The sequence below is a fragment of the Sturnus vulgaris genome, chromosome Z, assembly GCF_052056855.1.
Source record: "Sturnus vulgaris isolate bStuVul1 chromosome Z, bStuVul1.hap1, whole genome shotgun sequence".
Lineage (NCBI taxonomy): Eukaryota > Metazoa > Chordata > Aves > Passeriformes > Sturnidae > Sturnus > Sturnus vulgaris.
The window spans coordinates 38106351-38121585 of NC_142283.1; the positions used below are offsets into that span (position 1 = coordinate 38106351).

General features: G+C 34.5%; 1 long non-coding RNA gene across 2 annotated transcripts in view; it reads right to left on the bottom strand.

Annotated features, from left to right (window-relative positions):
• The window catches only part of LOC148219807 (uncharacterized), an 88668-nt gene that overhangs the window by 23143 nt on the left and 50290 nt on the right, over positions 1-15235 (bottom strand). Inside the window, exon 3 of one of the 2 annotated variants that reach the window (XR_015799497.1) lies at positions 8088-8681. The exons of the other annotated variant lie outside the window; for it this stretch is intronic. This is a non-coding gene — a long non-coding RNA (uncharacterized LOC148219807). Of the gene's footprint in view, positions 1-8087; positions 8682-15235 lie in introns of those variants that run through there. 2 annotated transcript variants of the gene reach the window in all.

Below are 15235 nucleotides of genomic sequence, written 5' to 3' on the forward strand. Positions count from 1 at the left end.
ACAGTAAGTGAACATGGCATTCAAAATTAGAGGTGAGGGGGTCATCTTGGGCATCTCTTTTTATTGCCCTGCCCCCTTGGCTCATCTAAAATTCCCAAAAAAACGGACTATCCAGAAGTGGGAAGACCTTAAAGACTCTAGAGGTACATTCTATCGGCTGACTTTCTACAAGTTTTTGCTTTCTAGGTAGGTATCCAAGTTCAATGTAAACCTCTGAGTTTTTTTATAGGAATTTGGTAGTATTTTCTCTAGCTGAAAGTAGTAGTAGTGCTTACTATATAACTAGTTGAAAAAATGTGCATGGTCATCTTCATCCTGCTTACAATTATGTAATTAGAAAATTAAAGGGAAACGTATACCGTTTATTTCCTAGGGTAAACTGCACAGCTCTTTTAAACATATATTGGGTTATTGCATTATTAGTGCAAATTACTGTGAGGCTTTTCTAGCACTGGATAAAATGATAACAAAGATCAACTATAAAGCAGATAACTTGGATCAATACTTCTAAAAAAATTACCCTCTAGCCACTCTCTCCCAAACCCTCAGAATTTGTTTTTCTTTTGACGGCAGAACATTAATCACATTGCGTCAAAGACTAAAGAAATATCACTTTGACAAGAAGGATTTAGTTAAAGGGTGCACATTGTTAACAGAGGTGGTAGTAATAGCGTAGGGAGTGTAACCTATACACTTGGTCTGGCTTCCAGCTGTTTGGCTTCACAGTTATTATGTGCACTGTGAAATAAATAAATCTTTCAATAATAAAGCAAAACATTTTGGAGTCCATGAGTTACTCTTTCTGAAGATGAAAGAAGAGTTTTGTTTCACTATTAATTTTGAGGTACTATGTGACCTCTCTCAGGTAAATCCTGAAAAAGTAGAATGACCAGTGAATTTTGATAGTTGCTTCAAGAAAATTCACTATTTTTTCCTAGATACAAACATTCTATTTAAAAATTTATAGCTTTCCAGAAGTAAACACAATTTCAAGTGAGTAGTACCGTTAATATTATTTCAGAGTCCTCTATTCTGATACTGATTAAAATCTAGGCAAGTATAAAAGAAAATATTGGCAAAATCAGCTTTTTGGAAAATTCTCAGGTCTCATCAGAAAGATGTCTGTATTTTTCCAGTTTCTGTCCTATAGATTTGTTGTGGAGTTTTTTGTTTGTTTGTTCGGGTTTTTTGTTTTTGTTTTTTGTTTTTCTTTTTGTTTGTTTTTTTTGTTTGGTTTGGTTTGGGTTGGGCTTTTGTGTTTTTTTTTTTTTTTTTTTTTTTTTAATTTTTGGGTTTTTTGTTGTTTTTTTTTTTTAATGTCAGTTGCTCTCAAAAATGCATTTGATAGAAGTTCTTTAAGGTGGCTTTATAATTTTCGCAATAGTTTTGAGGGATCACACTTTTAATAGGGAAGTATTTCTACTTCTTGAGCTATTTCTTGTACTTGTGTGTAAACTCTACAACATAACCTAAATCCATGTGTATATCTAGGAAGAACTGTACAGGTGCAGAAAAAGAATAGAAACTGAAGATGGAGGTAAATACAACTTAACACTTGATTTCTATTACTTGGGTGGAAGGAAATCCTGTTCTGGCATTATTACATCCCACTGGCTATAATACTTCTGTTACTGAGACACTAGAAAGTTGAATTTTATATCAAGTGTAAGGACATTCTGAAACCAGTAATTCCTGCAAGACTCAGAATTCAATGAGGAACACTGAGACTTGAATGTGAAATGTACAAATTGTGCAATAGGTTGAAAGAATTGACTGTATGAGACCTGATATGCTTTGGCGGATGGGAATCTTATTTGTTGTTCTATTTAACTGCATTTAAAGGTGTTGGGGATTGTTTTTTTCCTTTCCTCTCTGTGGAAGTTTTTTCCCATTGACATGCTAAGAATATTGATGGCTAGGCCCTAGCCTAGTGACAGGGGTGTAGCAGTTAGGATTCCTGGTTTTTACCCAGGCAGCCCACAAAAGGCTGCTATTTTCACCATAAGTACAAGTACAATACACAAACAAGAATTTCTCTTGCTAATATCCTGATAATTTTGCCAAGAAATTTAGGAATTATGAGATAACAGAAAATAAGAGACATTATTTAAGAGCTTAAGTATCTCTTCAGTCTGATCTGTAGGCTCCAGCTTGAGATATGAATGCAGAAAGATATAACAAAAACTAAGCAATGAAAATAATTGCAGTCTTTCCCCTAGGTGTTTCATTTCAGCAAATAGTCTGTATGTTGCAACAAGATACACAGTAATTATGCCTGTATAAAATACAGGGCTCTGTGTCTGTGTGTGTGTGTGTGTGTGTGTGCATGCCCTTTTATTCAGTAAAATTAACTTATTATTACATCATGATTTTTTTCCATCTTTGCATCCAGATTTCATGTAGACAAAAAAATGACTGTCATTTCAGAAAAAATATTATTTTTGGGAGAATGGCCACTGTGGAGTTTTGGTTTTACCAGTGAGCCAGAGCATAGACAAAAACTGTCTGGGTTTCTCCGTGTTATTCTGTCCAATTTACTGGCATTTCTGCATTCATCTTACAGCACTACACTTGACCTCATCCTCCTATCTGAGGTAAAGTTGTTCCCCACTATCTTTTTATCACTAGCATTGTTCTGTCTTGCTGTTAATAGTTTCCTTAGTAGGCCTTCTGCAATAGTTTTATTACACTGCCAAAAGTTATTTTCTCAGTTAATGTAATTTAGTCCATGTCTTAGCTGTTTATTCACATTGTATTGTAAGATAAAGAAAAGTATATTGGTGATCCTGATTCTCAGTCTGGAAAACCACAAATGGAGTCCCAAGCTTGTAGGTAGCTACTTTGAAGATAAATAACAAAAGAAGATGACAACAGAACTCTATAAAAGCTTAGGAGTTTTATTCACAGAGGACTGGGATCCAAAAATTATGTGGCTTTTGTCTTAGAGATGGTCTGAAAAACAACTCTTAGTCCAGGTAGTCCTTTTTTATTTTGGTTACTTGTGAAAGTCACATCACTATCACAATGCATGTGGGGGCTCCAAAGGCTAAATTACATTTTACAAGTGGGCTCAGTTGTATAAAGTGCTAGAATGACTTGCCAAAGACCACAGAGGAAGTTCGGGGCAGAAAAAGAACAGAATGTGCATTTCCTACAACCTTGCCCAGTCCTTGAACCACTGGTTTAGCCTTCTGTTTCACTGTTACTGTCATCACTATGACTCACAAATTGTCCAATCTGCAGTCACGCTTGAATATTTAAGTTATTAGAGCTGGCTAAGTTTTCTTTGTAAAATAAAAACTTGAAGTATTGAAATAAACTTGCAAAAAAGCAGGTTTGGTCAACTGTGAATACCACTTGAATTCATTAGTTATTGCTAATTATGCAACTGAACCGTATTGAAAGGATTTTTTCTGAGAAAGAAAGCTAAGTATAGGATATTTGTAATACATAACTTTTCTATAGCATACTACATCCTGCAGTGTGTGCTGTGTTATGGAACACTGGGCTCAGAAAAAAAGAAAAATTTCCCATCTAGAATACCATATAATAGCAGTAGGGGGAAAAAACTGCTGATATTGGTGAAGGGCATCCTTTCACTTTAAAATTTTTAAATGTGGGTGTGTAATTTCATCCATTTTTCATGGGTAAAAACTGATAAACTCTTTTAGATATGAGAAATATGAAAATATTGTGTTCCTCTGTAAGGAATTCTGAGAAAAAACAAAATGACAATGTTTAGTAAATAATTCCATAAGACTAATTTTTACCTCTCAAGGATTTAACTTCTTTCTTTTAGCTAGATCAAAACAAATTAAACCATTAAATTCAGTTTATGCTGAAGAAATCTGTTCTAACAGTAATGATTTAGGAGCTTCTGTTGTGAGCAGAAACATTGTTGTCATGTATTTTAAACATCTAACATGGTTTTCTAAAATGAATACTTAAAATAATATTTTTTTGTATCTTTGAATTGCTGTATTTAAGGGTTTTTTTGCTTATCATTAAAGCTTACCTCACTTGTTGGCACTTTTCTTCCCACTGGAAAACTTTGACATGCATATTTATTGAAGTTCACAGTTTTTTGTGTTTCAACTGTCACTAAGGTCTCCTTACACAAGTGCAGAAGTATGCAGCAATGAGAAATAATGGCAAGAAAACTCTTAGACAAACATTTCTAACACTGCAAGAGAGTTTGATCTGGCATGAAAGATCTGGCATAAAGGTTCAAGTCATGGGGTTAAAATGGGTTTCTTATTTTTTTTTCTAAACTCTTCCCTTCTTCTCAGTGATACCATGAAACAAAATCTACTACCAAACTAAAACATTATGCCACTGTGTCACTGAATTCGTGTAGACCTGTATTCCAGGTACTGCTGCAACTATGAAAGAAGCCGCTCTTACTTTGTGGGACCAAACTTCATTAATATTTTAAAGAATTAGGCAACTGAGGTAACTAGTTTTAAAAATAATTTCACATTTTTTCAGTTTACTAAAAACGCGTCTTGGACTTCTGGCAAGATAGATGTGTTGGATATTTTTTGAAGTGTCTACCAGTTACAGTAATTTTTCACATCCTCACTGAAAGCTCAGGTCTAGGGGGAAAAAAAGTGCCACTTTACCGAATGGGAAGACAGATAAGAGTGCCTCTGCAGTTTTTCTCTGGTAGAAAAATCAAGGTCACTCACTTTAATCAGCTGTGACAAATAGAGTTTGGGCATGAATTTCAGCTGCACGTTGCCTGCTTGCAGCTAATGCAGAGGCTGCCTGGCACCAAGTGAAATTACTTTCTATCTGCTCTTATCTCCTTTTCCACTTTCTAGAACAAAGCCAAGCAAAGTATCTTAAAGCTGCTTATTTTCATCTGCCTGATGAGAAAGAACCAGAAGTATTAAAAGTTAGAAATACTTGAAAAAGTGGGTCAGGAGCAACTATCTTATGCTTTTCATTTACTGTCCTGTATTTCATCCCAGACACTAACAGTACTTTTGTGAATGGGCTTAGGCATATGTTAGCAAGTCAGAATAGTACGAACAGGAAATTTATGAACAAATCTGAATTGAAAATTCAGAGGCATATCTCTGTTGCAGTATCTCCTGGGAAAGCACTTCAGCAGTGCATAAATCTCCTTAGATCTGAGACGCAGTTCTGCATAGGGCTCTGCTGCCTTCCATGTTCCCCTCATTTGCTGTAAAGAACACAGCTATCGCTATACATCCTTTCTTCTTCAAGAAGATAATGAACTCCCCCATGGTAAAATACACAGATGTGAAGGATCAGACGAAATAATAGATGGATGAGTAAAGAGCAGAAGTCTAAGATGAAACAGCCTTATATATATATATATATATATATATATATATATATATATACACACACATGTACACATGCATATATATATATACACACACATATACACGTATATACATATATACACATACATGTGTGTGTATATATATATGCATATATATTATTTTATATATATATATATATAAATGCGTCATTAACCATAAAGCAGACTACAATAACTTTTTTGTGATTTTACCACTCTACTATACTCAATTCCTTTTTTGTGCAAAAACTGATTCTAAAAAGAAATCATTTCCCAAAAATTGACACATGCATCTAGACAGCTAGATACTCAGAGAAGTACAGTACTGACTCCAGTGTGTATAAACACTGTTGTGGAACTGAGCTGTAGTATTTAGCAGCGGAATGGTTAAGGATATACTAGGAATGCCTTGCAGTTGAAGCTGCCTAAATACGTTTGAATTATTAGTGGGTTAGCACAGAAAGCAGGAGGGGTTACTAAAGCATTGCTTACCCTGTTCAAGTTGTTTATCAAGTTCAGCCAAAGTTAAATGTTATGCTCAATGCACTTCAAGTTTTATAGGTGGTATGGGGATAGATACATGTAGAGCTCTGCTACTTTCTGCTTGTATTTAGCAATTGCTAACCTTCTTTTCACTCATTATCTAAAGCTGGTCTCCATGGGTCACAACTATTTGGGACACATACATTTAGCAACACCCCTATGTTAATATGGTTCTCCAGAGATCACAGCTGGGACACAGCGTTTCTGTAGCTGTTTATGATTAGATTAAGACTGTTCTCTTTCCAACCTTTGCTTCTTATGTCACTGTAGAATCATGAAGCCTTCTTTTGCAACTTGTGCCCACTGAAATTCTGGAAACATCTCAAGGAGATTACGGTTTCTTACAGTTTCTTCTTTTTTTGTATGTATTGCGTGTTATAATTTGGATTTCTAATATTTATTTTTAATTACTCCTGCTGTCATTTAAACAATTTTACTGTAAAGATTTTTAAATCATTCTTATTCCTGGAGGAATTACAAAACAATGTGTTCACATCCCCCTTCTCTTGTTTCCTTATTGTGAAAAATGAAAGTATGTTCATCAGTGCATTCATATTAGAGGGTACCATTTACTTGAAGCTGTCATCCAAGTTCCTTGCATAACAACAATTTAACCCACTTCAGATGAAATCTGCTCTGCAACTGTAAACTTACTAAGTACTGCATGTGCCCTGAATCCTCTTCTTTTAACTGATAAAGAGGATAAACATACCAGATTAACATATTTACCACTGGTTAAAAAAGGGTGTGCTGCCTGAGGAGTCCAGTGGAGGACTCTAATTTCCTGCACTGACAGTGCTAGATTTCAAAAAGCATACCCAATGCCTGAAAGTCGGCTTCCAAGCCAGTAAAGATACAGACTGGGAGTCCAGAAAACTTCAGATTCCCTTCACGGGAGAAAGCCTCTTGTGAATTTTGGTTCTTGACTTGTTGTGTCTAGATTTGACCCTCCTGTCCAACGCGCGTGGTTGTACCTGTATGCCCAGTCTTTCCAACTGATCATGTTCCTCTGCTTCTGTAAATGGTACACTCTTTTCTTTCTGTTTAACTGTTCCTGGTTCCTTTTTGCAGTATTCCTCACGGCTGACCCCAAAAGGCAATGCCCTTGTCTTGTATTTGGTGTAGTGCAACCAGTTTTCTGTCTCCTGGTTAGGCAGGGTACACCTAAATATCTTAATGGTGGGCACATGTTATGTACTGAGTGAAGAAATATACTGAGTGCAGAAATATACTGAATGCTTTCACATGGGGGTCATCTATGCACTCTGGCAGAGAACAAATCATGTGTAAGGCTATCAGACAGTTCTTTGGTTCTAAGTGAAGTGATGATATTTTCTATTTAGTAAAGAAAACCATCTTGAATTAATATTGCTCAAACACATTTAGCTTGCAAGTATTCTTAGGTGAAGCTTTTAGTTTTATTCTACTTTGCACTGTCCTTGCTAAAATTCTTAAAAATTAGTTGATTAGATGTTTTGATTTGGTAGAAGAACCAGGAGAAAAGCAAAGAAGTTGTGACGCCTTATGAAGTCATGTTGTGGAAGACTCTCAGAATATCACACGTGAAAAACTAGCTGTGGTTTAACAACTACACACTCATTTATTAACTACCTTGTACAAGCATTGTGATCATATCTGTGGAGTGAAGCACATGAGCCTGATGGCAAAGCCAGCTGTTTGGGGGGCAGTGGCAGCAGCCTGACATCCCGCGCCCCTACGCTACGTACCCGGCCAATGGCCCCCAGCTGCTGCATGAGGTTCATAAACAACTGAGCTGCTCTCCAGCTCTTCTCCTCTTCCCTTTTTGTCACCCAGCTGTGAGTATTCATGCAGACAGTTTTACTGATGTAGAATTAGTACTGTTTTGGTAGGACAAGGCTCCTAGCGTGTCACAGCCTCCTATTGGGTGATACTTTGTATTTAGGGATTTTGGTCAAATTCACTTCTATGTTCCTCTCTTCTTTTTTTCCCTCTAGTCCATCTTTATGTTTATAACATCCACATTTGAAGAAAAAATAAATTATAACATAACTGCTGAAAACTTCCTTACTTTTAAGGTTTGGTAGAGTCATTGCAAGAAAGTACATGTCATGTATATAAGGATCTAATTTTTAATGACATGCATTTATTTTAAAACTTTTGCACAATGTTGATATTTCTTGTGTAATGGATGGACACATATGGTGCATATAGAGTATATGGCGTATGGCACTATACTGAGGGCTTTTTGACACTTTAGCTGGCAGCTGATTCTTTAGGTAATTTCAAAAAAAGACAGTCTTCATCCTTCATCTTAATGTTGCCACTGCAAGTGTGCAAACAGTCATAAGTATTAAATCACTAAAATGGTGCAGTATAAATTTCTTTGAAGAAGAAATTAACTCCAAAAATTATTGTTAAAAAGTAATTAAAATTTAATCCAGGGTAAGACAGGGTTCACAGCTGAACTTTGTAGGTGTTGAGTTTCTTCATGATTTTTATTGATTTCCCACTGGTCTTCTTTTTTGATATAATTTTTATTTTTATTTAATTCTTCAGTACTGTTGAGAACTTTCTCAGCTGGCTTACTTCTGACTAGGGACCTAAGGAGGGGGTTTGACATAACAGAAAGAGGGGATAAATGCTCCTGACACTTCACAGGGTGGACACAGTCTTCAGGATAGGATTTAAGACAGTAGCAAAAGCTCTGTATCTGTAACAGACTAAGAAATATATCTTGAAGACCCAGCAGAGCTACCAGCTTACATGATCCTCATGTTGCAGCATTTGTTTCTTCACATTTCCTGAAATCCTAATTACTGAGTACCTGTGATTGAAAGAAAATTTCAACTCAGAACATGAATTTCAAACCTCCATTTTTTCACTACCCAACTATGTCTTCTCCCCAAGAAGAATTCACTCCTACAATTCACTCCAAGGTTTGAAACTTTAAGGTGTAATAAGAAAATAGTAAGAGTAAATTTAGGACCGATTTTTCAAAACCCTGCATTAGCTGATAGCAAAATATTATTTATTTTATTTCGTATTTTTACACCCATTTCATGAATATTTTTATAATCTTAGATTTTAAATATATTATAGCATTAAAAAGAGTATATTCACATTGCACATGGCTATTTAATCTAGTTGATGGTTATTTCATGAAAGGATGAAGGACTTAAATAAGAGAGGGGTGTAAATGATACCGTTTGCATCAGTATTATCAGTTCAGCATTTTAAAACTGGTAGAAGTCTAGGTAAACAACATATCATCATAATGACATTTTGTATAATAAACTGAGAAAGCTGATAATTTTAACAACTGCAATTGTATTAAATTTAATTGATAATGTTTAATAAATCCTTTTGATATCATCATAAACACTGATTTCACATAGACTGGGAAAACAACTGGAGTTCCTTCAGACTCAGAGTTTTTGAGTACTCCATACAGTGCTTCACTCTGTAGTTACTTTCACTAAAATCACAGGATTTAGAGGAAGATTTCCCTATCAGTCTCCTAATTCCTTCACTCTTGCAGCTTCAGAACTGCAGAACTTCGAAAGGTATATTGACAGTAAATCTGCAGAAAAATGTAGAGTACACTCTAGGACATCAAGGCCATCTTTGATGTTCTAGAATTTTTCTAGAAGTTTCTAAGGCATCTTAGAAATGCCTTGGTATGAGTCTGGACTTCAAATTTCAAAGGAATTATTTCTAATAGACAAAGTTATTTTTGTTTTCTTTCTCCTTATTCTCTCTTTTAATTTGTGCACAGTTTCTTTATGAATCTCTATCAGATCAGAGAAGCTCTTTGATCTCTAGGATTTACAGACTATGCATCTGGTGTTTGCTGATCAAGTTTTGGAAGTGGTAATAAACTGGAAAACGTAAGGTTTAATTTTGTTTCTGTATCCTCTCTTTGGGGAGAGGGAATGAACGGATGAAGGTGTTTTGCCAACTTTAGAACAATTGGTTGAATTTTAATGTTGAATGCTAAGTTACTGTATGACTTGTCTTACTTGTCACATCCTAGAATGATTCTTGAATGTTCAGCAGAATGAAAATATTCAGTCTTACGGGTTGTTAGTTTGTTGCATTTGTTGACTACATTTTTTTCCCTTTCTTGTTTTCTTTCCAGCAGAATTCCTCTTAATAAATTTCTTTCTCTCCTTATATCTAACAATAAAAATATTTTGGAAGAGAACAATGAACTTCTTCACCTATCCAAAGTCTTGCAAAGTTGCTAACAAGTTTGCTATTTCCTTCCAGGTCTTCTGCTGACTGTAATTTAGCAATAACCTTAAAATCTCTGTGAAGTGAGCGGTGAGTTCCTAGAAAAGGATAGAAATCAGCTGCCACTTCTTACATAACCCTATAGGCTTCAGAACATCGCTCTGCTATTCCCCAAAACACTGGTTAATTGTGAGGCTAGCGAAAAGGAAAATAGTAAAAAAGGTTGTGAGAGAGAAAGAATACACCCTATTCCTTTTCTTTTTATTCTTTTCTTTCTTTGTGTGTCATCTTTTCACTCTCTCTCTGACCCCTTTTCTAAAGTGAGAAATGTATTACTGTGATCAGAAAACTTTAGGTAAATAGTACTTTAAAAATACTTTCGTTCTAGGGTTGAGTAAAGTTTTAGTAAAAAGGCTCTGATATTTGGTGTTATGAATTCCCCTCATTAGCATAATGTAAAGCTGTGGAATCTTCTAGAAACCAGCATTCTAATCTGTAAGATAAATATTTTTTATTTCTGTAAGCAATACTGTGAATGAGAACATATGGCTGAAACAAATGGTAATAATACACTTTTTTCACCAGGTCATATCAGCATGAAATACGTGTTCTGTCATTTATAACAATAAAGGAATTTGTTTTATTAAAGAGTTGTTTATTCAGACACGCTATGCAGCTGCTAATGTCAGTTTATCATTGTGATCTTGTTTTGTTCATTTTGTGGCAGCTGGAGGTTTGCTCTCCACAGGCTTTGGAGAGGTCAAAAGAACTCTTTCTTGTAATTTGAAAGGCTGTATTCCTTAAAACAAGCTTGATATCTTTCAGAACATGGTCTACTTTGCTAATACCAGACTATTCTACATAGACATATATTTCAGATATGCTTTCTGATGAGATATTATATATATTTATATATATATATATATATATATATATATATATATATATATATATATATTTATATATGGATCTTTATAAATAGTGCTAAAGATGGAGATTCTTAACCATTTTCTGTTCTGATTTTCCTGTGGACTCTTAAAAATCTGTCCATCTTGTCAAACACAATTTAGAGTTTGGGTTTTATTTAATGAATTAGAGTGGTAAGGTGAAGCAGTAGGATCAATTAATTACATGACTAAGCAACTTCATTTGTATGTTTTATAGTTGGTTTTTTTCCTTATAGATTTGAACTGTAACTGACTGAAACTCACAAAAAATTAAAACGTTTCTATTTCTTTCAGAAAAGATCCAGTTTGGAGGAATGACTATGTGTGATGTCAGCTCCTTTCAGAACTGGAGATGTAATAACGTGGTGAAGGATTTATCTGGCTAAAATGGGAGGTAAAAATGAATCAATTTTATTATCCAGATTTCTTTGGTAACAGTCGGTGAATGCTTGTGTGTATATGCAAAGTAAATGCTATTATTTTTAGAAGCTTCTTGCAAATTAGAGAGAGGCTTTGGGTTTTGTTTAGGAAGCAGATGGAACTTCTATAAATTTTTTTTACTTCTCACATTTAGAAAGATCAGGGTTTGACATTTTTATTTTTTATTTTGCCTTGAGGGCAGGAAGAACTGGAGTGAGATGTATCATAGTTTTGTTTTGTCCAGATGGAAGAAAACATGTAGGCTGAAGGTCCTCATTAGAATGTAACCTATAATTTCAGTGGAGAAAAGAGTGAATTTCCAATTCAGTTACTAAGAAAGGGTTGTTTTACTCCTGAGGAATTTAGAAGCTGATAGGACTAGTTGTTTGCATGAAATTAAAACTTATACTTATTTGAAAGCCTCACACAGAGTATGTTTAAGTCTGTATGAACTGTTTTGTGATGAATTTTGGTATAGACTTGATAGAATTTTCACAGAATTATGGCAACACAGGAGAAAGAAGAGGCTTTTCTCCTGTGTAAACATCTATCATCTTCTCTCTCTTCTTGAACTTTGTTCGTTCAGACCATCAGGGCCAAACTCTTACATACTATAACAATTTTCAGCATTTTCCATCTCTTCTATTTTGAGTTGTTTGATTCTGTTGAGTTAGTTGTAAATCCTGGCAAGAGTTTTAAAGATGACCTTTATATTTAAACTGTTATGAGGAATATGTCCTCAAGGAATTAAGCACATACATTTCAGTGTAACACTTGACTGAGACACTCCTCATCATCTTTGGAAACCTCAGTCTTTGCCCCCAATTTAACTTCTAGAGAGTGAATTAACTGGGTGACCTAATGATTTAGTTTTTTAATAAACATTTGGATACAATGACATAAACTATCAAGACAGGCTTATAGCCAATAAAAAGGTTTCTTGAGATAAAGTTTATATATCAAAAGCAGCTGGTTTTCCAAGACATGCTTCTTTCTAATTATCCCTGTTACTGGAAATCTAGACAATAAAATAATAGATATGCTATCCTATATAGTAGAATGAAAATAGACCTAAAATACTGATGTTCTTTGACTTCCAAGAGTACAGAGTAGAAAATTGATTTTAAAAATTTGATTAATATTTAAAGAACATATTAAACAATTCAGGTTTATTTGTCTTCCAGCTTTAACAGTGTGAGAAAATAGCCTAAATTTTCTGGATTGTTATTCTTACTTTTAAAGAAATGATCTATTTTTCTACTTGAGACACAAAGTTTGCATGAGGACAAGCATAATTTTTGTTCCAGGTCCACATTTATTCCAAGTATGTGACTATAATGATGTAAAACACATAGCAATACATAACTTGGATTAACATTTACAGATCCTTCTTAACAATAAACATATCTTATATTTCCATTATCCACATTTTTTTATTTTTATAGGCATCATTCATTATTCCTTCAATAAAGCAATGGAGGGAACAAACAGTTTCTCTGTTGAACACCATTTCATCTGGAATTCTGAGCATACATTTTTTAAACATTGTGCTAAATTGTTTTGTAACAGATGCCTCTAAAACCGATTGAAGAACATGTATTTGGAGTAAAATTTTTCTTCAAAGAGTACACAAATATTATATTTTTTGGACAAATTAATTTGCAGTTTTAAAAGTCCGTACATACTAACATTCATGACAATGATTAATCAGGTTTACATAAGAGTTTTAGTTTAGAAGATCAGTCATGTTTATCAATCTCGTGCTAATAGCATTCCTTAGTATTCCAGTTCTTTTATGTCCCTGTCTTAAGTCTTTATTGTGGTAAACCTCTCACTCATGTGGTTTTGGGCTCATGAGTGAAAGATTAGCAATGAACCAGACCAAAATACACCCAAGTTCTGTCCCCCTTTTTCTGATTCTTTTTTTCTTAGTAGCTATTCAGTTTTAGTTCTTCTTGAGTCTCTGATGAACTGCGAAAGTTCTGAGATTACTTTTCTTTATGAAGGAGAAGAGACTTAGCAACTTATCCTTCTGTTTATGCAACACTATTTTGAAATGAGGCATCTAACACTGTGTATATGTTTCTATATTATATATTGGCTACAGTCAAGAAGTCTCCCATTATATTGTCAGATGTCTGTGTGCTCTTGGAAGTCCAAGTTCTGTACGTGCTTGACTCTGCATCCATAACAATGTTCTTAGTGACATAATAGTGTATGTGCACATTTAAAAATTTTGTGATACTGAAATGTAATGCTGAAAAAACAATCTTATTTTATTTGCTTGTTGATAGTCTCACATGAACTGGACAGACAAGAAAAGCCAATAAACTAAATTTTTAAATCAGTCTTCTAGCAGGCCTGAAAAAAACCTCATCAGCTTTATACTGCCCTCCTTGAGTTTAATAGATTGATGTTAAAAGAGATTTCACTATCAAAGGCACTGTACCCATAACAACAGGGGATTTCAAAGGAAATCTGTGTCTTCCATCTCTGACTCGGTAAAGTACGTTATATAGTACGCTGATTTATAACTAACAGTTCTTAGATCTTTTAACTAGATTCATTGTGACTTGGGTAATTTCCAGTATCATTGAAATACACCAAAGAGTATCAGTAAGTAATCAGTACTGCTCTTAGAAAATGTCCTCAGGAAATTTCTATTAATAATATTTTTATGCTACCAGTCTGAACTATTACTATCAAAAAACTCCTATGAATGAAAAATCTTAAATGAAAATCCAGCAGCTTGTTACCTGGCTCCTACTGCTAGAACCTCACAACTACTTGAGAAAAATTCCCCTTTTATTGTGAAAGAACCTGGAAATTGCAGTATCATTAATACATATAAAAATTAGGTGAAATTTACTGTCTTCAGAAACAGTTCTTTGTCAAGGAAAAATTATTTTGTAAATAACTAGGCAAACCCTAAACTGCTAGTCATAACAAACAAATGGAAATAAAAATATGTTTCTAACAGCCATGTCTTCTCAGCACAATTAAAGCAAGAGACAAAATATTGTAAACAACTTTTTATCTGCCAAAAGAAGTTCAGAGCAATTATCTTCTTTCATTACAGAAGACACCACAAACAACCAAAGCAGCAGTACAACTTTGCTCTTTGTATTTGCTTTGCATATTAGAGATGCCATCAAAACCACAAAATAATCAAGCAATAACAGAAAAGAGCAAACAGCCTTTTAGATTTTGATATTTAAATGAAGAAGGAAATAATTTTAACAGTTTGGATTAAAATGTATTTAAAAACATTCATTTGTGATTCTGTATTTGACTAAAACTTGTAGATATTGTACATTTTAGAACAAAAGTACTTAATTTGCTTTGAAATTATATTTAATTGAAGGTTTAATGCATGAAGATAAAAACAGAAAAAATACTTTGAAAACACACAAATATAAAACCTTATGCACCTTTCCAGATAGGTAAGGCAGCAGTTAACCCTGGCAATACTGAGGCAGGTTGAGGAGTTCAAGCAAGTATGCCCTGCCTTCAACTAACTTTACTGTCCTTGTTGTATGTTCCCTGCAGCAGGAGCTCAGTGCAGAAACAACTCCAGGCACTTGGGCCAGAGGCCCATGGGCCCAGTTCAATTTATTAATGCACTCTCTACTGCAGCTGCACTGTATCACTAAATAAACAGATGAGGGTGAGAAAGAGATGCCAGCCACAGCAAGAAGAAGAGAAGAAAACAAACAAGAAGTGGCAGATACCCATGAGCAGCTATAAAACGCTGTTTATTTTCTCAAGTTACGAAACC